The following is a 22,913-nucleotide window of genomic DNA, read 5'->3' on the forward strand; positions in this document are numbered from 1 at the left end:
GGCCTTTTTTGGTTGAAGGTCAGGGGTGAGTGGGGCGTGTCGCGGAATTTAGGGGCGGCAGGCCTTGAAGGGTTTTTTCGGAAAAAGGGCGAAGGAGCGGGACACTAGGTGGCCCATTTCTTTGGTTTTGTTACGGCAATTGGTGGACGGTTTGCGGGAAATTTGTGTCTCAGTTTATGAGAGGGTGTTTTTGAAACGGCTTTTGTGTTAGCCTTTTTTGGGGCGTTGGTAAGCCCTTCCAGGTTCAGGGGGGGTGGTCTGATGTCCGAGGTTGTGGCATTGGTGGGACGGAGAGTAGAGTGTCAGCTTAGGCGGTCCAAAAACAGACCTGATGGGTCGAGGCAGGTTGGTGGTGATGGATGCGTGGTGCCCGGGGCAGTTGGTGAGGAAGTTTTGCGGCTTGGGGGCGGTCCTCCGGGCCTGCTGTTATGGCACGTGGATGGGTCTTGGTTTGTCTCGTTACCAGTTTGTGGCCGTACTGAGGAGTTGTTTGCGCTGGGCGGGGGAATGCTCGGGAGATTATGGGCCTCATTCCTTCAGGATCGGGGCGGCTGCGGAGGCTTCGCGTTGTGGCCTGGGTGATGACATGGTGGGATGAATCGGTTGGTGGGAGTCTTATCGTTTTTCGGGGTTATGTGCGCCCACAGTTGTTGTCCCAGTGAGGGCTTTATGGAGTAGTTGGTTGTGACTTTGTCCGGGTTTCATGCTAAAAAATTGGTGTTGGTGGGGTTTGTTTTGGTAAAAGTTTTGGTGGTTGTAGGAATCTGCCTGATATGGATTCTGGGGCTCTCCTTCGTGTTCTGGGGGGCCCGTCGGGCCGATGCTCGCCGGAATGGTCGGCAGTTGGGTGGACAGATCGCTTGCGTTGGTCAAGTGGTTCGGTGTGCGGGGCTTGGAATGGAGCGGGGCGTGACGGAGTTTGAATACTATTGCAGGGTGGATAGACCTCCGAACGTGTTGGTTTTTGCACGTGGGGGGGGAAGTGACTTGGGAGTGCGGGCATCACGTGATTTGATCTGGGACATCAAGATGGATCTATTGCGTTTATGGACCGGGTATCCGGGTTTGATAGTGGTATGGTCGGATTGTGGCCACATTGGTGTGGAGGGGGGCACGGTCAGTTGAGAAGCTGAATCGCGCCCGGGATCATGTGAACAGGGTGGTTGCGCGTTTCGTGCGGAGAAACGGCGGTAGTGTAGTGTGACGTGCGGATCTGGAGTCGCCAAAGTGGCAGTTTCGAAGGGGTGATGGGGTTCACCTTACTGAGATTGGTTCTGATCTATGGGCCTTGGGTTTGCGTGATGGTGGAGCAAGCCTTGGGTGTGTGGCGGGTCCAGGCCACGTAAGGTGTCACGTGTCCTGTCCTGTGGCGGGGGTAGGTCTGGTCCAGAGGCGGTTGTAAGGGATTGGTGGCTGGACTGAGAGGCACTGTCTTGGTATGGTGTCTCCGGGTTCCGGTAAATTGCAGGCACGGGGTTCTGCAAGGTTTGGGGGGTATTAATCCACGGGGTGATTAATACCTCATCTCTGGGTCGGAGTGTTGCGGCCAGGGATATTGGTGGAGGAAGTGGTTTCTGGACCGGGCCTACATGGGGTTACATGTACAGTTATTATTTATGTGTTACCTATTATTTGTTTGGGGTCGCCCGTTGGACGGCGCCCCCTTGTGTTAGTATGTTAATAATAGGTAATAAAGGCTGCTGTGGCCAATTTGTTTAACCAAGTCACATGCAGTCGGTGTGTTATTTATTAGGTTAAGTGGGTATACTAACCATCACGACCGGAGAATCCTTCCTCAGTGGTCATGATTGATTGCTCTCAGTGAGAGAAACAAAATTATAATTTTGTAGCTGTGATATCTTTTAATGGCTAACTAAAATAAAATATGATGATGTTATAAAGCAAGCTTTCGAGGCATGGTATGACAAAGTATCTGAAGAAACACAAATATATACACAAAACAGGGCAGAGCGATGCATAGTAAAAGGACATTTAAATAAACAAACACTGAGCTTAGGCTGGGTTCACACATAGCGACAGCGATAACTATGTCGCTGTTACGTCACCATTTTCTGTGACGTAACAGCGACCTTGTATGTCGCTGTTATGATCGCTGCTTAGCTGTCAAACACAGCGACGCAGCAGCGATCATAACGTCGCTACATGTGCAGAGAGCAGGGAGCCGCGCACACTGCTTAGCGCTGGCTCCCTGCACTCCTAGCTACAGTACATATCAGGTTAATTAACCCGATGTGTACTGCAGCTACATGTGCAGAGAGCAGGGAGCCGCGCACACCGCTTAGCGCTGGCTCATTGCACTCCTAGCTACAGTACACATCGGGTTAATTACACGATGTGTACTGCAGCTACATGTGCAGGGAGCAGTGCACAATGCTTAGCGCTGGCTCCCTGCACTCCTAGCTACAGTACACATCGGGTTAATTAACCCGATGTGTACTGCAGCTACATGTGCAGAGAGCAGGGAGCCGGCACTGGCAGCGTGAGAGCGGCGGAGGCTGGTAACGAAGGTAAATATCGGGTAACCACCTTGGTTACCCGATGTTTACCCTGGTTACAGCTTACCGCAGCTGCCAGATTCCGGCTCCTGCTCTCTGCTCGCTTCATTTCGTCGCTCTCTCGCTGTCACACACAGCGATCTGTGCGTCACAGCGGGAGAGCAACAATAAAAAAAGAACCAGGGCTGTGTGTAACGAGCAGCGATCTCACAGCAGGGGCCAGATCGCTGCTCAGTGTCACACACAGCGAGATCGCCAATGAGGTCACTACTGCGTCACCAAAACCGTGATGTAGCAGCGATTTCGGTAGCGATCTCGCTATGTGTGAAGCACCTCTTAGAAAGTGAATCCTTAATTAGCTTTGATTAGTGGTGTGAGTTTTATTGTCCCAATATCCATGTAGGATCAGAGGCCTGTGCCCTCAGTCCCTGGAGCAGACTCCTCAGATTTTACTTTTTCTTCAGATCTCACAATCTCATATTGATAACCTATCCTATGGATAGATCATCTATATGGTGTGCACAGACAAGCCCTCTAATACAGTACTTTTTGTTTTAGATATGGGTAGAAAACTGTAGGATTGTTTTAGCTAAATCTATTTTCAAAGTGGATAATTTTAGAAGCATAAGAGCCACTTAAACTGTTGCAAAGTGATAGATACCCAAAAATGCTAAGTGTAAAATAGATGATGCACCAATCCCTAGAATCAGACCCTGTCGGGCACCACTGTAAGGTGAAGTGGCCACTCATGCTTTATATGGGAGTTCTGTAAACTGCAAAGTACAATTATCAGAACTCTTACTCAAAACAATGGAGAGAGTCGTTACTGTGTACCAACGGAACAGATGCTGGTCCCAGTATTGCGCCTTCCACTTATCCCACATACCTGGCATGTCCTGTCCATACATAGTTTGCACATGAAGATAACTGCTGAATGTAAAAGATATTTTCTGGATCCTTGGTTGTAATGGGCAGATTATTATTATTATTATTATTATTATTACTAGAAGGTGGCCCGATTCTACGCATCGGGTATTCTAGAATTTACGTATTGTGTAGTTAATGTATGATTTTTGTTAGATATAGATATAGATAGATAGATAGATAGATAGATAGATAGATATGGATGGATAGAGAGAGATATAGATATATATATATATAGATTTTGTTGTGTGTAGTTACCAAGTGTTTGTGTAGGGGCTGTACATGTTCTGGGTGTGGCGGTGGGTGAAAGCAGTGCTTGTGTGTTGCGTTGTGTGTCGTTATTTGTGGAGCGCTGTGTGTCTGTATCATTTTGTATGTGTGTTGCGCGGTTTGTGTGGGGTGTGTGTGTGTGTGTTTTGGGGGGAGGTATGTTTTGTGCAATGTGTGTGTTGTGCGGTATGTGCGTATATTTGTGTGTGCCATGGTGTTTGTGTGTTAGGTGTTGTGTGTGTGTGTGCGGCGTTGTCTGTGTGTGTGTGGGTGTCTGTGTAGGGCAGTGTTTGTGGTTCCCAGTGTGTGTGTGTGTGTTTTGGGGGGAGGTGTGCACCCCCCATCGTCCTCCATCCCCCCATGCTGCGCATTCCCCATCGTGCTCCATCCCCCCATGCTGCGCATTCCCCATCGTGCTCCATCCCCCATGCTGCGCATTCCCCATCGTGCTCCATCCCCCATGCTGCGCACTCCCCATCGTGCTCTATCCCCCATGCTGCGCACTCCCCATCATGCTCCATCCCCCATGCTGCGCACCCCCCATCGTGCTCCATCCCCCATGCTGCGCACTCCCCATCGTGCTCCATCCCTCACGCTGCGCACCCCCCATCGTGCTCCATCCCCCATGCTGCGCACCCCCCATCGTGCTCCACAGTCACACATCAGACAGTAAACACGCACACATCTGATCGCATACACACACACACACCCCACTTCTCCCTGTGCCCACCGGTGGGCGGTCCCAGCAGCTGTGCTCCTCTACCGACACTCACAGATCCGATGGCATACACACACACACACACACACACACACTCACACATCAGAACACACTCACGCACATCCGATCGCATACACTCACACACTCACACTGACGATATCGCACATACGCGCTGACACAATCACAAGATCCGGAGATACCACATGCTTCCGGCCATGTGATCCTCCGGCAGGTCCTGGAAGGTCACTGCACAGTATCGCCGCCGAGAAGCAAGCGATATCACGGGATGTTGTGAGTATGTGGATGCGATCTGATGTGTGTGTGTGTGTGTGTGTGTCCTTATGTGTGTGTGCGTTCCGCCGCTGCAGGACGTGGATGCGATCTGATGTGTGTGTGAGGTGTGTGTGAGAGTGAGTGTGATCTGATGTGTGTGTGTGTGTGTGTGTGTGTGTGTGTGTATGTGTGTCTGTTCTTATGTGTGTGCGTGTGTGTGTGTTCCGCCGCTGCAGGACCTCGATGCACTCACCTCGGGGTGAGAGGCCATTCCGTGTGGGGGGCGGCGCCTGGGCGAGCGGCCAATCCGTGCGAGGGGGGCGGAGGCGAGGCAAGCGGCCAATCCGTGTGGAGGGAGGAGCCGAGGCGAGCGGCCAATCTGTGAAGCCGGGCGGCCAATCCGTGCGGGGGGGTGAGGCCATGGCGAGCCCAGCGGCCAATCCGCTGTTGGTCACCGTAAGGACATGGCCAATCCGTGCGGGGGTGGGCGGACCCGAGGCGAGCCGCCAATCCATGCGGGGTGGAGGAGCCGAGGCGAGCGGCCAATCCGTGCAGGGGGGCGGGGCCATGGCGAGCACAGCGGCCAATCCGCTGTTTGTCACTGTAAGGACATGTCACGGTAAGGACACAATTTTGGAGCAAGACAGACAGACAGAATAAGGCAATTATATATATATAGATTATTATTATTATTTGATTACAATTGCAATCAAAAATATTTGCCCATTTCAAATGAGGTTTATTAGTAAAATTAATAAACATTCTTCTTTTTACCACAAACCAAAGAAGAACAATATAATTAGCTAAAGACAACTAATATAACAAGTGGTTTCTTCAAATTCAACACAAAATGCCACTTTTAATGACTATAAGACGTTTTCCACCCCATGTAAAGGTACCTTCACACTTAGCGATGCAGCAGCGATCCGACCAGCGATCTGACCTGGTCAGGATCGCTGCTGCATCGCTACATGGTCGCTGGTGAGCTGTCAAACAGGCAGATCTCACCAGCGACCAGTGAACAGCCCCCAGCCAGCAGCGACGTGCAAGCGACGCTGCGCTTGCACGGAGCCGCCGTCTGGAAGCTGCGGAGACTGGTAACTAAGGTAAACATCGGGTATGGTTACCCGATGTTTACATTAGTTACCAGCGCACAGCTGTGTGTGCAGGGAGCAGGGAGCCGCGCACACTGAGCGCTGGCTCCTTGCTCTCCTAGCTACAGTACACATCGGGTTAATTAACCCGATGTGTACAGCAGCTACATGTGCAGAGAGCCGGAGCCGGCAGCACAGGCAGCGTGAGAGCTGCAGAGGCTCGTAACTAAGGTAAATATCGGGTAACCACCTTGGTTACCCGATGTTTATCTTGGATACAGCTTACCTCAGCTGTCAGACGCCGGCTCCTGCTCCCTGCTCGCTTCATTTGTCGCTCTCTCGCTGTCACACACAGCGATCTGTGTGTCACAGCGGGAGAGCGGCTTTGAAGAAAACGAACCAGGGCTGTGTGTAACGAGCAGCGATCTCGCAGCAGGGGCCAGATCGCTGCTCATTGTCACACACAGCGAGATCGCTAATGAGGTCACTGCTGCGTCACAAAAAGCGTGACTCAGCAGCGATCTCGGCAGTGAGCTCGCTGTGTGTGAAGCACCCCTAAAAGGTATGTTTACTTAGTAAAGCTCCTTCGACTGTGTAAACATGATGTGTAATCCGACCCCAGCTTCAGGTAACGTTCCTGAGGAATATTAGCCCATTCCTCAAGGGCAATGATCTCCAATTAACTAATTTCTTGGGTTTGCATGCTGCAACTGCTTTTACTTAAAGGGAACCTGTCATCAGAAATTTCGCCCAAAAGCTAAAAGATTCCCCCTCTGCAGCTCCTGGGCTGCATTCTAGGAAGGTCCCTGTTATTATTGTGCCCCATGTGAGACCAAAATAAAGCCTTTATAAAGTTCTACCTTTTTGTATGCAGCTTCTGTAAATCCGACACGGGGGCGGGCTCTCTGCCGTCCGTTATTCTGCCTCCTGGTCCTGTATGCCGCCCCCATCGCTCCTTTCCATATCTGATGCACCGCCCACTGCTCCAGCCATCCCCGTGCATGCCCAGTGCCAGTCTCACAGGACTGAGCACTGTGACTGCTGGTGACGTGTGCGCAGGCAAGTGATTATGGACGGGACTGTGACTGTTATCAGCAAGTACCCGGCCATAATCTCTTGAGCGCGCAAACCTCTCCAGCGTCACACTGAACTCAGTGTAGATGCTAGACTGTATGGGCTGCTTCCAGGGATGACGTCCCTTTGTCACGTGATAGGGGCGTGTTCGAAATACTATCACATGACAAAGGGACGTCATCCCTGGAAGCAGCCCATACAGTCTAGCATCTACACTGAGTTCAGTGTGACGCTGGAGAGGTTTGCGCGCTCAAGAGATTATGGCCGGGTACTTGCTGATAACAGTCACAGCCCCGTCCATAATCACTTGCCTGCGCACACGTCACCAGCGGTCACACTGCTCAGTCCTGTGAGACTGGCACTGGGCATGCGCGGGGATGGCTGGAGCAGTGGGCGGTGCATCAGATATGGAAAGGAGCGATGGGGGCGGCATACAGGACCAGGAGGCAGAATAACGGACGGCAGAGAGCCCGCCCCCGTGTCGGATTTACAGAAGCTGCATACAAAAAGGTAGAACTTTATAAAGGCTTTATTTTGGTCTCACATGGGGCACAATAATAACAGGGACCTTCCTAGAATGCAGCCCAGGAGCTGCAGAGGGGGAATCTTTTAGCTTTTGGGCGAAATTTCTGATGACAGGTTCCCTTTAAATCCTACCAAGGATTTTCTATTGGGTTCAAGTCGGGCAACCACTCAAGAATGTTCCAGGACTCCTTCCAGAACAAATGCTTGGAGTTAGACATACGTTTGGATCAATGTGCTGTAGGAAGATCCAAAGACGTTCAAGCTGAGGCTTCCTCGCAGAAGGCATAATATTGCAAATTTCTATTGCCAGAGGTAGTGAAGCAGCTTCTGAGCATCCATAGGCCACCACCATGTTTCACTGTGAGCAAGATGCATTTTTCAGCTTGTTCTTCATTTTTCATCCTCCAGACATAAAACTAATCTAAAATCACAAATAGCTCCAGTATTGTTCCATCACTCCATGGAACAGAATATAAAAATTTCTGTGTCTTATTGATATGGTGTTGAGCATATTAGAGAGGACCTTTTCATGTGCTTTTGGGTCAGTGAAAGTGTATATCTTGGAGTTCGGGCATGGAGACCTTTAGTATGCCCCTTATTGTACAAACTACAGGCATTTTGACCACTTGCCTTCTCAGGAATCTGGTGGCAGCTGGTTATAGCTTCCTCTTTCTGCCATGTCCAGGAGGTGTAGCCAATGTTCCTTTAATTTTAAACAAGCTTGCTATGCTATATATATATATATATATATATATATATATATATATATATATATATATATATATATATATATATATATATATATATATATAGGAACATTCAATGTCTTTGGTATCTTTTTTTGTATCCTTGTCTTTGTTTTTGTTTTTGATCTCTTCTCCTGAAGTTTCTGGACCATTTTAACAATCCTCTTGAATATTAGTGAAATGGAGGTCATAGCCCATGACGACTGGGCTAAGATTCCTCAGGAACACTGCCAGAAGCTGGTGTCTGGCTATGCATCATGTTTGCAGCAGGTCATAACAGCCAAAGGTGTGCTCCAAAAATCTAAAGACGCTTGTCATGAAGACGGATAATGCTGAGACTGCTTTATAATGCTGAGATTACATCTTATATTAGTTTTCTTGAGCTACTTAAATTGCTCTTGTTTTATTGATTTATCGCGAACAACAGAAAGTTTAATTTGGTAATAAACCTAATTTACAATGAATAATTTTAATTTCAATTTATCATTAACACTACAAATGAGGAACGTTTATGGATTATTAGGTGGGAAAGACATAAGTAGTTTCTACTCCGTAGAATAAATCTGCTACAAAAAACATCCGCAGCAATATGGGAGAAGAAATCTAATTTCACTGTATGTCTACCATCAGGTTACATCAGGGAACATACGGGGCAGCCTTCATGTCACAAAATAGCCAGTGGTTTCTGATGACAGAAGTAAGACGCCATCAGCTTCCAGTTACAAAAAGTCAAAAATAGTTGACAAGATGAATGATTAAATCTAAGTAAGAACTAGACAGAGTGGTGTCATAAGTAATAAGAGCCAGGTTGTTTTGACGTGTTCACAACACCGGGATCTAAACACAAAGCTACAATTGCTGAACAAAAGCAAAACAAAATGGCTCAAAGCCAGTCCGTACAAACACTTCCTCAAGAATGTCAAGTATGAAATCTTACAAGTAATGATCGTGTAGAATTAACCGGGAATGTTAAACAATTCTTTGCCACGGGAGCAGAAAACATGGCTTCAAACACAACAAATTCCCACTGGAGAGACTGGTAAGAAGTTAGTAGCGACTGTGCGCTCCATTTCATATTTTCCACATATTAAACTTTGTTTTGCATCGCTATTGCATATTTTGGGTTTTTATAGCACCAAAAAATATTTATATACTGTTGTATCCTCCAAAGTAACCTTTCTGAAAAAAAACAAACATGCAAAATTTTAATCCAGACCACAACCCAATATGGCAGTAGAATTTAGGCCAAGCGCTTCTTCTATGCCTTAATATACTGGATACTTTGCTATTAAATTATTCTTTATTAGGGCTCAGTCTCTCTCTCTCTATGAGAAGATGTTATTGGTGTCATCATCAGTGTTTTACATCACTGTGTCATCCCTGTATCACTTTTTATCATCAGTGTGTCATTCCTGTGTTCGTTTTTATCAGTGTTTCATTAGTGTTTTTCACAGATGGATCAACAAAAAAAAGAAATGACAAAGCTTCCCTTATACTTTTCAATGTGACACTCAAATGCCATTCATTTGCTGTGTGTGTTTTGGACTCAGTCTTGTTTTGGCCCTCGTCATCCGGGAAAAAAAAGCACATGTCTATGGCTGTGTAAAAACACGGATATATGAATATCACCATAGATTATAATGGGTACATATGGTATCCATGGAAAAAAACTGATAGAACACATACAGTGGGCAAAAAGAGTATTTGATACACTGACGATTTTACAACTTTTCCAATCTATGAAGAATGGAGAGATCTGTAATTTTTGTGTGATAATCACATCAGCTGACAATGGAGGAGATGGGGGGATTAATCCCGCCCCGTCCTCCCCAGCTGCAGGATTCGGTCACAGTCGCATGACACTTGGCTCCCACTGCACTGGCAGCGCAGTGGGAGCCAAGGGTGATTGGCATATCGCATCCGATGCATTCCCATCGGATGCTATACGTTCGTGTGAATCCAGCCTATGTCTATGACTGGAGTACATTTCTAGCAGTGGCTTGACTCGCCCACCCCAGGGCTATGGGACACCCGGTGCCGGGCCGGACTAGTCCGGTGGTAGTCAGTGGTGGCTGGGCCCGGCTCCGTGGCCATGGTGGGTGTCAGTAATGTGTGGCTTGCTTGTTAATGGTTGTGTTCGTGACGCCACCTGTGGTATGCGGCTAATAAGCCGCCGCTGCTGTGTGAGGCCTCCGGGATGATATTATGGCAGCAATGGTAGTACTGCTCCCCACAGGTGGAGCAATGCCCGGGGCACAGTTGGTGCTTGTGAATGTCTATGCAGCGGAAATAACAGAGACCACTTCAAGGGTGCAGCTCAAGTTCTTTACTCACAGTTCTTGTCACAGCTGTAGGGACCCTCAGACTGCTGGAACCACGGTCAGGGACCTCCGCCGTTTCTGGGTGATTCAGAGAGTGGAAGCCGGTGCCCTTCTCTTAGTGTCTCTTTCTTCTGCTGTCTTCCTTAGCCTTGCCTTTGTTAGGATAAACCTGGCTTGGCCTCCACTACAGCCTCCAGGCTGGGGGGTCACCTGTCGGCTGATTACCCCTTTTCTGGAAGTCTGCTATGGGTTCTGGCCCTGGGAGCTTACAACGTCCCTGGGCCTCGGTTTTTACTGTTTGGAGATGATTTTGCACTCCTCCAGTCTCTAGGGACCGTCCCCTGTCGCAGCTTGGTCCCTCCACCGATGTGACCGTGGAACAGGCCACCGCAGCCTAAAACTACCCGTGGCACTTCTAGGGCCCTCTCCTTGGTACCTCTAGGCCTGCTCGTGATACTTCCAGGACTACCCGCGGCCCTGCGACTCCTTCTGTCCCTTACGTGGTGTCACCTGGACCTCTGGGTCCCAGGATCTTCACCGGGAAGCGTCTCCTTCTGTTTCTCTGCTCCTGACTGACTTGGAGCTCTTTTCCTTCTTTCTTTCTTTCTTTCTTTCTTTCTTTCTTTCTTTCTTTCTTTCTTTCCTCCTCCTTGCCTGCCTCCAGCAGGCCTCCTCCTCCCTCCTTTCTCTGTTCTTCTCCTCCAACTACATGCTGCTTCTCTCACTCCCTGAGGTAAACTGAAACTAACTTGACCTTCCTATCTGTGTCTGCTCTCAGATGGCTCCTCCCACCTCCCCAGTTGCTAAGCTACCACCCTATGGGAGCAGGGATGGGTCTTACAGCCCCTCTCAGCATGCAGCATGGGAGGGTTGCCTGCCACTTTCCCTGGTCCCAGTATGTACCTAACAATGGGTGTAGTGTGGATTTACCAGGGGACCGGAGTTCACTCTCTTCCTCTCCCAGAATGGGGCATCACACCGCTGGATGGGGTGCAATGACCTGTGGCGACTGAAGCCTCAGGGGCGCCACAAGCTCATGCCAGATAACAGATGCATTCATTGAGCGGTGTGCGCACTTTAATGAATTAGGCACATTGCACACCAGCGAGCCCCTTCATTAAGGTTGTGTTAATAAACCGACCCCTAGCATTTTTATTCTCTTGACAGTATGTTTTTTGTAGGAGTTTTAGATTTCATTGGTGCTATTTTACAGTTTAACGTATACGACGTTTTCATTACTGTTTTTTTTTTTTTTTTGGGAGATGAGATGAATAAAAACAGCAACCCTGGAATTTTCATTTTCATTCAGTTTTCATGTTTTTTAAAGAGACCAGACCGCACTCTCCGAAGTGCAAATGAAGATCTTCTTTATTTAACAAAGGTGTATGGTACAAAGCAGGAGAGGAGCTAGGTGCAGGCCCCCTCCAGGACAACGGCCGTTTCGCGTCTAATTACGCTTCGAACTGTCGAAACGTAATTAGACGTGAAACGGATGTTGTCCTGGAGGGGGCCTGCACCTAGCTCTTCTGCTTTGTACCATGCACCTTTGTTAAATAAAGAAGATCTTCATTTGTACTTCGAAGAGTGCGGTCTGATCTCTTTATGGACTTCATATGGAATACTTCTTCTTACTCGACGTGCACCTTTGAGTCGAGATCACGGAGTGCCTGAATTGATCCTCACTCCTGTGTGACACCCTTTTTAAGGTAACGCTTGGTGGTGCAGGACTTTTTCCTTCTGTGTGGTTGTTTCATGTTTTTTATAGTGTTCACCATACACTGTAAATAACATGACTGATTATATGTTGCTGGTGTAAAGCATTTTTTGCAGACAGTTTTTAGATTTCATTATTTGGTGGGGGTTTTTGCACTGTGAAACATATTGGGCCTCATTCATAATTTGCAATTTTTGATAAGTCAGTTTAGTTTTATTGTCTTGTGGTATTTGCTTTTGTATTTTTGCGCCAAATTCATCAAAATGGCACATGTGGTTCAGAAATATCTCTCAAAATCAAAACGCTCTAAATGTCTGTCTTTAACCTGTTTTTTTACTTTTTAGCGCAGAAAGTCACATTATACAAAAATGTTGGAAAAATTTCAACATAGTTACAGGTGTAAAAAAAAAAAAAAATCACTTCACTTTTCAAAAAGTCAAAATTAATAAACTAGGTGAAAACATCTGGAAACCCAAAACTATAGCCACAGTGCCAAACAAAACAAAAAAAAATGTAAAAAAATCCCCCCAAAACTTGAAAAAAAAAAAAACGCAAATGGAAAAGATGATTATGGTGCAAAACAAAAAAAGCTTGAAACAAAACAAGCACAAATGTATCAGGTCTTTTCTTCTTAACAATATTTAGCAGCTCTACTACACACTTGCATTGTACAGGGCCGAATAGGATTCCATTTATGGCAGGCCTGGAGGAGATTATAAAGGCCTTTGGCTGTCATAGCAACACATGGACATCCTTGAAGAGCGATAGCTGCATGTTACATCTGACATTAAACCTCCCCGCACGTGGCGTAAATTTATGCCGTGAAGTGAGAAGGGGTTAATAGGTTAATAATAAATGTCCTGTAGTAATTTTTGCCTGTAGTGCTACAATGTGATTCAGTACTAAACCATGTGCAGACCCTGTTACCACGATAAGCTGCTACTCGGCAGCATCCGTGAGCTTCCTACTATCTTCTGGCTTCCTGGACACCTCTTACGATTAATAGGTCCCACGTTTTGTTTCAATTACCATAGTAGTGTACCCATATTTTCAATTATGTCATTGTCACCTCCACCATATCATGGCATATCCACAGCTGACTATTGTGTGACTATGCCCTTTCACACTGCATTCTTCCCCATGTTCAGTGGGCCCATTGGGGCTTACGTCCAAACCCGCCACCCGCAAAACACAACTCTGACATATGCGCAGACGGGGCTATTGATTATAATGGTACGGACGGGATCTGTTTGCTCTGTCGTTCATCTATGACAATTCCTTCACCTGTGCAATACTAAGGAAATCCTGAAAACATGGTCTGTTGGTGTCTCTTGAGGACTCGTGGCTCATGGACCCGGGATCTGTGGCTCGCGGCTGTCTGCCAGTTTAGTGCATAAACACCTATGAAATAACAAACCGCTATGAAGAGAAGGTCTCCAGATGGTGACTTTTGTGAGCAGCCCCACATAGAAGAGCACATCTGAATGAGGTAAGGTAGGAACCCCTGGATCTTGGTATATTGCCTCAGCATGATTTCTGTGGAAAAACATTTGCAGTCATTATATCGGTAATGGGGGTTCTGGGTGTCACAACTGTGAGGGGCAGGAGCTGGATGTGGGTCGTGAACCTTAGAGCTGGATGTGGCTTGTGACCATCTTCCAGAGCTGGATGTGGATCTTAAGATCAGAAAGGTTGGGGACCTTTGTGTTAGAGAGTAGATGAGAGAAGATGGATTCCGGGAGTGTTAATGGTCCACAGCATAAGGGGACTCAATCAGCACAGAATGACTGTTCAAGCCAAGTACAGGTGCACAGTGCATCATGGTGGGGCCAATCGTTTAAATACAACTTCCATCCTGCTTGTTTTCCCTCCTCCCTCCTCTCTTTTTTGATTGACGGCTCTGGCTTTATAGAGCAAGAGAAGGACAGAGATAGAAGGAAAACAAGCAGTTGGGAAGGTGCCCATACATGTTTGGCCCTGCCATGATGCACCGAGCACCTGTACTTGGCTTGAACATTTTTTCTGTGCTCATAGAGTCCATTTAAGGGGTGCAAAATACTTGCCTTATCCATAACATGGCATTTCAAATATTTTTGCAAAAGTGAATAATCCCTTTAAAGGGACTCTGTCAGCAAATGAAGTTCAAACCAAGCACAGGCGCTCGGTGCATCATGGTGGGGCTAAACATTTTTATGCACCTTCCCACCTGCTTGTTTCCGTCCTCTTCGCCCTTCACTAGCTCTATGAATGCACTGAGCGCCTGTACTTGCGTTGAACAGTCATTCTGTGCTGATTCCCTTTAATGAAGGTGCTTTGTCTGTCACCGTTTCTGAATGTTGAGAGTTATAGGGTGATTGTCTATCTCTGGTGATGACAGCGGTCAGTGGGGGGCAGGGTGGTTAGTGGAATAGTTGCACATGGCAACTCCTCAAATTCTATGTTATTTTTCAAAACACTGACTGGTTGCCAAGGTAACTGTTCACCTCTTTGTTTGCACCACTTTTTGTACAACTTCCTCATTGAATGGTGTAACGTGCCGCACACCTTGCTGTAGGCTGATGGACGGTTGGTGTAAAGGTGTCCTGTATTTCCTCACTCAAATTTAGTGCATAGAAAACCCAATAATTTTCCATGGAAATCTGATTATCATACTCTACGGCTGAACTTTTTCCTGTAGTTTGTGTGCATTGTATAGTTCCTAGCAGTGATAGGTATAAAGCTGGTATCTGCTCTCACACAGCAGCAGGCTGGCATGTGTGTGTGGTAGGTAGACCCTGGAGAGAGGAAGAAAGGGAGGTCTCTGTGTACACACTGCATTCACTGCACACACAGACGTCTGAGGAGGCTGCAAATAGCTCCCTGCGCTGAGAACAGCAGCAGCTGAGACACCGCTCCCAGACTGACTGCCCTTCACCTGCCCACAGCAAGACTAAACACAGCTGCACAACAGTACCTGAGAGCAGAACCTGGGCACGAGAACTACAACTGCAGCAGTACCTGAGAGCTGCTGGACCTGGGCAGCAAAACTACAACTACACCAGTCCCTGGCAGATACAGCAGTACCTGAGAGCTGGACCTGGGCAGCAGAGGAGAGCTACAACAGTACCTGAGAGCTGAACCTGGGCAGGAGAGCTACAACTGCAGCAGTACCTGAGAGCTGGACCTGGGCAGCAGAGGAGAGCTACAACAGTACCTGAGAGCTGAACCTGGGCAGGAGAGCTACAACTGCAGCAGTACCTGAGAGCTGGACCTGGGCAGGAGAACTACAACTACAGCAGTACCTGAGAGCTGGACCTGGGCAGCAAAACTACAACTACACCAGTGCCTGGGAGATACAGCAGTACCTGAGAACTACAGCTACACCAGTGCCTGGGAGATACAGCAGTACCTGGGCAGGAGAACCTGGAAAGCAGAGCAGAGATACACCAATGCATGGGAGATACAGCAGTACCTGAGAGCAGAACCTGAGCAGCAGAGCACCACAAGTGCCTGAGCGATACAGCAGTACCTGAGAGTTGAACCTGGCCAACAGAACTACAGCTACACCAGTGCCTGGGAGATACAGCAGTACATGAGTGCTGAACTTGGGTAGCAAAGCAGATCTACACCAGTGTATGGGAGCTACAGCAGTACCAGAGATCACAACCAGCACCTGGACAGCAGAACACAGCTACACTAGTGCCTGGGAGATATAATAGTACCCACCTGAGAGCAGAACCAGCACCTGGGAAGCAGAGCTACAGCTACACCAGTGCCTGGGATATACAACCGTACCTGAGAGCTGAAACAGCACCTGGGCAGCAGAATACAGGCATATCGGTGCCTGAGAGCAATAATACCAGTCACCTGGGAACAGTATCAAGCCCTGTAACACTTGTATAGGATAGCAATAATAGTATCTCAAGTAGACATTACACCTGAACTAAAAATGTGATAGTCGCACCAGCAATCAGTGCTTGATAACAGTACTGCCACCTGGGCTGTACAGTCAAGAACAACACTACCGTAAGAGCTGATAATCATACTGGTGCCTGTGCTGCACCCTGGAGACCCTCAATACCAGTACCGGACACCAGTACCTGACACCAGTACCAGTACCTGACACCAGTACCTGACACCAGTACCAGTACCTGAGCTGCAGTCTCCCTGACACCTGTCTGGTGGGTACAGCTATGTCACATTATCTTGTTTCCTGATAGGTAAGGCATGCAGCCACCCTGTATGTGTATGTGCTCATGGGTAAATATTTAAATGTTATTACTATTTTAAAGCATTTAGATCCTTACAACCTGTTTGTCGTGTGCTGGACGTATCTATATGAATCAGAATAAAATGTATTTAAATAGATAAATTGTTGTTTACATAGAACATAACGGTCAAAACCGAGATCCACAGGGGTTGTGTGCAGATTTCACATGATGCTGCTCATTTCTCTTGAAAAAAACAAAACACTTCTTTTAATGGCTGCAAACAGATGCAATGTTTTTCTGAAAATATGAACATGCTTGCTCCAAAATGCATCCGTTTACATTAGTTTTACAATGTTACATTTTTTGATACATTATAAATGCATAATTCAATATGGTAGTGTGAGACTGTCCTTAGATGCTGATGAGTTGCAACTATTTTGAGATGGGCTTACCCACTTCTCCATCATCTTTAATTTGACCTTCAGGAGGTCAAAGGGTAGTGACATGTAGAGTGGCATCTACCAGTGTGATCTGTAGCTTCCTTATACCTGTCATAGCATCATACACAAGTCAGCTTAGTGTGCCCTCATGTGACATTGAGCACTACAGACTGATAACACAAGTGACAGTACTGATGCTCTGTCTCTGAAGGGCGAATGGTTTCTATTTTGATGGTGTCTGTAGCATTGGGGCAGATTTATTTACATGCTCCACCACAATTCTTCAGGATCTAGGAAATTCTTGTATTCCGGTCCTGCATACCATTCAGTTAATTGAGCAACAAATATTACAAAATGCAATATATCATGAAAACCTATATATATAATATATATATATATATATATATATATATATATATATATATATATATATATATATATATATATATATATATATATATATATATATATATATATAACACACACACACACACACACACACACACACACTTGGGTCCAGAAATACGTGATTTGGCTTCTGCATGCCACTATTTTTTATTTAAAATGAAGAAACTCGGATGTAATTGAAATACAGTAATTGGACAAATGTACTTTAACAAACATAACTTGATGATTTTTAATAATTTGGGGAGAATTATTTGCAGGCAATGACTATCTGAAGTCTGAAACCCATGTACGTCATCAGACGCTGGTTTTCCTCATTTGTGATGCTTTGCCGGTGTTTACTGCAGCTGACTTCAGTTGTTGCTTATTTGTGGGTCTTTCTGCCTCAAGTTTTGTCTTCAGCATGAGAAATGCAGCTTGATGGGGCTGAGATCTGGTGCTTGACTCAGCCAATGCAGGATATATCATTTTTTTGCCTTAAAAACCTAGGTTGCCCTTGCTGTATGTTTTGTGTAAATGTCCATCTGTACTGTGAAGCACCATCCAATCAACCTAGCTGCATTTGGTTGAATCTGAGCAGAAGGTAAAGTCCTGTAGACTTCAGAATTAATTCTGCTTATTCTGTCTTCAGTCACATCATCAATAAACACTAGTGACCCAGTGCCATTAGAAGCCATGCATGCTTTGGCCATCACACTGCCTCCAACATGTTTCACAGAAGATGTGGTGTGCTTTGGATCATGAGCCGTTTCAAGCCTTCTCCTAACATTCTTCTTCCCATCATTCTGGTGCAGGTTGATCTTCGTTTCATCTGTCCAAAGAATGCTTTTCCAGAACTGAGCGGCTTCTTTAGATGTGTTTTTTTTTTTTTGTTTGTTTTTTTTTTTTTTAGCAAAATGTAATCCATTTTTTTTCTATTTTTATGACTGATTAATTGTTTGCACCTTGTGTTGAGCCCTCTGTATTTGCTCTCAGGAAGTGTTTATGGTAAACTTAGATACTGAAACATCTACTTCTTGGAGATGTTCTTCACTTGGGTGCAATTTCTGAAGGGGTTTATCTTCACCAAGGAAATTATTCTGTGATTATCCACAACTCTTCGTATGTGGATATCCAGGCTTTGTTTAGTGTCCAAGCTCACAATGCTCTCTTTTTCGCATAATGTATCAAATTGTTGATTTAGCCACTCCTAATATTTCTGCTATCTCTCTCATGGATTTCTTATTTTTTTTAGCCTAATGATGGTCTGTTTCTCTTCCATTGAGAATGTGATGCCCTGGACCCCAGGGGTCACAGGTCACTACACAACACCAGACACCCCCCTTCCCTGGACAGGGCACATCAGTCAAACATTAAACCCTTGTTGCCACCCTCCAGGGTTGATGTCCAAACCAGGTGGGGCGGAGCCAGGCGGTTGCGCCCCCCCCACCGTGGAGTTCACACCCTGGAGGCAGGAAAAACACAGTAGTCAGTCCAGTTGTGGTCTGTAGTGAGTGAGGAGTGAAAACTGTTGGTGTCTGGGTTGGAACCCAGGCACATTCAGCAAGGTCGGCAGACGGTGGTGGCCGTCTGCAGGAGTTGGCGAAGGTCAGCGGAACCATAGGACTGGGGTCGGGGGGTGGTCCGCCGGTACCAAACCGGGGAGCAGATTGGAGCCAAGCACCAGGCAGGGTACTCAGACCCCAACTAGGCTTAAAGCCAACCTTTAGTCAAATTCTCTGATTTGCGGTCTGGACCTCAGGGGTTCATTCCCACCCAAGTCCCGGTTTTGAAGGCAACAGCCCAACCGTTCCGGATAAGTGCCACCGCCAAGGGCCAGAGATCCAAAGGGCCAGCGTCTGCGGGCAAACTAGCTCCTCCGGCACATATACGTTGGGGAGCGGACTCCCGGTGCTCAGGCATTGGGGTCAAAACACAAAACACAGGTGCAGGGAACGACAGCCACCATCAACCCGTCCAGGGAGAACACCGCAGCCGACTGCGGGCCCCGTCCATCCAGCCGTTTGGTTTACCAGAGACTCTGTCCATCTGTGTCTGAGTGAGTACACCAGTGCCATCCGGCACCGCGCTGCGCTGGACCGCGACCCTGCACCCTGCCAAAACCCATCCTGAGGAATTCAACCTACTACCGGGCCCCGGGACCACCAGCCCCTACCCACGGAGGGGCCAACATCTAGCTGCTCCCCGCCATCGCTCCCGGGAACCCCGTCACCAGCAGCGGTGGTGCCCACTGTCACCACAACCCGTGGGTGGCGTCACGAACACTCCATCCATCCCAAAAATCCAACTCCCCCTCCCTTTTCACTCGTGGGCGAGGAGCGCTGCTCGAGCCCCGGGTCTGGCCCACTCGAGCCACCGAGGAGAAGACACCGGATCCGAGCGCGACCTCCCCGAGCAGCCCCCGCGACTGGGAAAGCTGGCTCCCACCCTCGACAAGAGCACCTTTGACCATGTGTTGTGGATTCACTGCAACAGCTTTTAAATGCAAATCCCACACCTGGAATCAGCCCCAGACCTTTTAACTTAATTGATGGATTAATGCAGTCCTTTAAATTAGATTTTGAGATACGGTAATTGTCCAATTACTTTTGGTTTATTGAATAAGCAGCAATTACATATTACTAGTCATAATATGCAAAAAGTCTTTTTAACATCTGTGCAGCTATTATACTTTTTTATTTTTAGAATTAATTGGCTACTTTTGGGTTCACTACTAAACCCATAAGAAGAAATCTGCATTGGAGTCAGACTAATGAGTATGGGGGCTCTCTACTCTTACATTCTCATCAGAGGAGGGAAGGATCAGACTTGTTAGATTTTGAATGGGCAATCCATTTGTTCTTTGAATATTAGATGCTGAGCAGAGGAGTATGGCAAAACCTCTCTTTTGGAGAACACAGAGTTGTTCAGCTGAGCATTCCTGCATATGAGGGAGTCAGGGGAGAAAGCTGTCAACCAAATGATCATTTGACTGACCGAATATCCTATTATATTATATGACCAAAAATAATTGGGATGATATTTCTGGTTACCATATGAGTATTTGACTCATTCTTATTCTGCCTTTATATATTTATGGTATTTCTTTGTCATATAACTTGTGAACTGACATTCATAAGGCAGATGAGGTTACGTGGTGATCTTATTATGGACATACCTGTTAATTATTTATCTAGTGTTTTTTAAGTGTTTTTACTATTTGTTCCCCATGCATCCTTTTTTTTTTTGCTACATATAATAAAGGTTTTCATATGGTGATCCCTTTAGCAATTGCATACTTCTTTCCTTGCTATGTTCTGAATTTTCCATCAATGGGATTGTCATGAGGGCTCAAAAACTTTAAGTCGTGAATAGGATATACCAGTAGTAATCTTATGGGTGTGGATACACATTTGGCATAGTTGGTTGGGTTTGAGCTTGTAGCACAAGGTAGGATTTCAAAGTTTACGTCCAGTATTTATAGTTTACTCATGTACAAGAATAAACCAAGAGCCTTTTCTTGTGACAGTAACAAGAGGAACCTTGTGCAGCTAAGTCATATCTGACTTTCTAACCCTAATTATATATACCATTACATAAATGTATACCTGCATTGTAAGAATTAGAGATCAATCTTGTTAAAAAGAAAAGAACATTCTTTAGTGTAGGGCAATATCTAATATCACTAACCACTTGAGTCATCCTAAATTATTATAGGTTGGAATCCCCACTGAAGACAGGAGACGCCGAGCCTCATTTAGGATGCTTCCTTATTTAGACACCTGTCCACCTTGGATTTCCTCTGCCGTATAGTAAGAGAGAAATAAGCTAAACTCCAGAATAATTTACCATTATTGTTTAAATCGGCTCACTGATTTCTCTGACCCCTGCACCTCCACCACTTCTGCATTTGGTTTATACACCTTATGTATCAATGATAATAATAAATATATATATATATATATATACACATACACATATAATCTCCTATTATATATGAGACAAGCAGTCTGACTCAGTTGATTAACTAGGCTATATCATAATATGCCTTAGAATTAGCCATCACGTATGTCAGAGACACAACCCAGGAGATCATGCAGATATCCCACACCTGCCACCAGTTGTAGTGAACAGCACTCCATTGTCCCAATCATCAGCACAATATGCAATTGACTGACGACTGGATGAGCCAATGGCTGCTTTCACTACTAGGCCGGTTATTGGGAAACCAACAGTGATCGTATTGCATATATACCACGATTTTAATGCATAGAATATATATATATATATATATATATATATATATATATATATATATATATATATATATATATATATATATATATATATATATATATATATATATATATATATATATATATATATATATATATATATATATATATATATAATATAATATACATGTCACTGCTAAGCTCCACAATAACCCAAGAAAAAAAACTACTAACTGCCACCACCTGTCGTTTGCACAGGCCAATTGGACACTTTTTACAGATAGCGTCGGGCTTTAGTGATTCGAATTACAGAGTAAGAGGAACAAAATTATTAAGTTTCATATATTTAATCCAATAAGTAGGCAGTGTTTATGAACATATTCAAAATATGATACAAAGGGGAATAAAACAAAAACAATTACATAACTAATACTGTTGTGTCCCATGAATGGGAACAACCTGTTGTATATAATTCTTGCATTGCATATTTTTCCTCCTATCAGGAAATTCCTTATTGTTACTAGGTAGATTAGACTGTATGAAGTTTGTCCCTATGCACCTCCCTTAGTTGGCTTCTGTATAGAAAGCTCCTCCCGTCTCCTTCAGTTTAGTCTAGAGGAACCATTACTGAAGAGACATGTCTGCAACCCTGTACAGATTATTCCTTTTCACCTGCCTTTACTTTGTACTTAATACAAGATTCTAGAAGAAAACTACAGCGTTTCTCCTTGTCTTCCTTCAAGTCATCGTTGGGCTGAGTTGAACTATCTGTGGAAGCCGGTAGAGTGAGTAAAACCATACAGTTATCTAAGGGACTGATAATTAGAGCGGTTGGATTCATTGCTACCAGGAAGAGACAGAATAAATACGTAATACCGAAAGTAAATTATTAAACCTACGTCACAGAAATGGCTCAGATTTATGTAGGGAAGAGCACCAAGGAAATGTGGAACAACCCTACAAAGCAGTGTATCTTCGTGGCATTGAATAAGGTGTTAACTCCAACTTCTGTAATTATTAAGGAAAAGTCACTGACCCATACCTCCCCTTGGTGACCTCAGATGGGGCTGGTTGAGGGATATGGCTCTGGTCACTAGAAAATGATGAGATTCCCAGCTTTCAGGATATCTTTGCCTCTGCAGGTTCCAGGTGGAAGATATCATTAGGATATCTTAGCCCCAGCAGGCCCAGGTAGAAGGTATCATGGTCATGTTTCCTATCACGATTTTCCCTTTATAACACCTATGTACCATTTTATAATGACCACACATGATTGAAAGTTCTGTTCCTCTGTCATTTTTAGGGATGCATATTTATTGTCTTGTTCAAAAATAGGAATTTTAAGTTATAATTATAAGTTTCACACTTTACTTGTTTTCGGCAGCCAACCCCTTTTTCTCCTCACCACGTGATATGTTATAACATTGATTATTGAGGGTCCGACTGCTGTGGACCTACAACGGTTAGCAAAAATAGACACTTTCATCCA

General features: G+C 45.6%; 1 protein-coding gene across 2 annotated transcripts in view; it reads left to right on the plus strand.

The window, feature by feature from the left end:
• Positions 1-22,913, plus strand: part of SORBS2 (sorbin and SH3 domain containing 2) — a 463,189-nt gene that overhangs the window by 62,532 nt on the left and 377,744 nt on the right. The window contains exon 1 of one of the 2 annotated variants that reach the window (XM_075347123.1): positions 15,047-16,374. The exons of the other annotated variant lie outside the window; for it this stretch is intronic. The gene's annotated coding sequence lies outside the window, so the exon portion shown is untranslated. Of the gene's footprint in view, positions 1-15,046; positions 16,375-22,913 lie in introns of those variants that run through there. 2 annotated transcript variants of the gene reach the window in all.

This window comes from Anomaloglossus baeobatrachus, chromosome 1 (genome assembly GCF_048569485.1).
Source record: "Anomaloglossus baeobatrachus isolate aAnoBae1 chromosome 1, aAnoBae1.hap1, whole genome shotgun sequence".
Lineage (NCBI taxonomy): Eukaryota > Metazoa > Chordata > Amphibia > Anura > Aromobatidae > Anomaloglossus > Anomaloglossus baeobatrachus.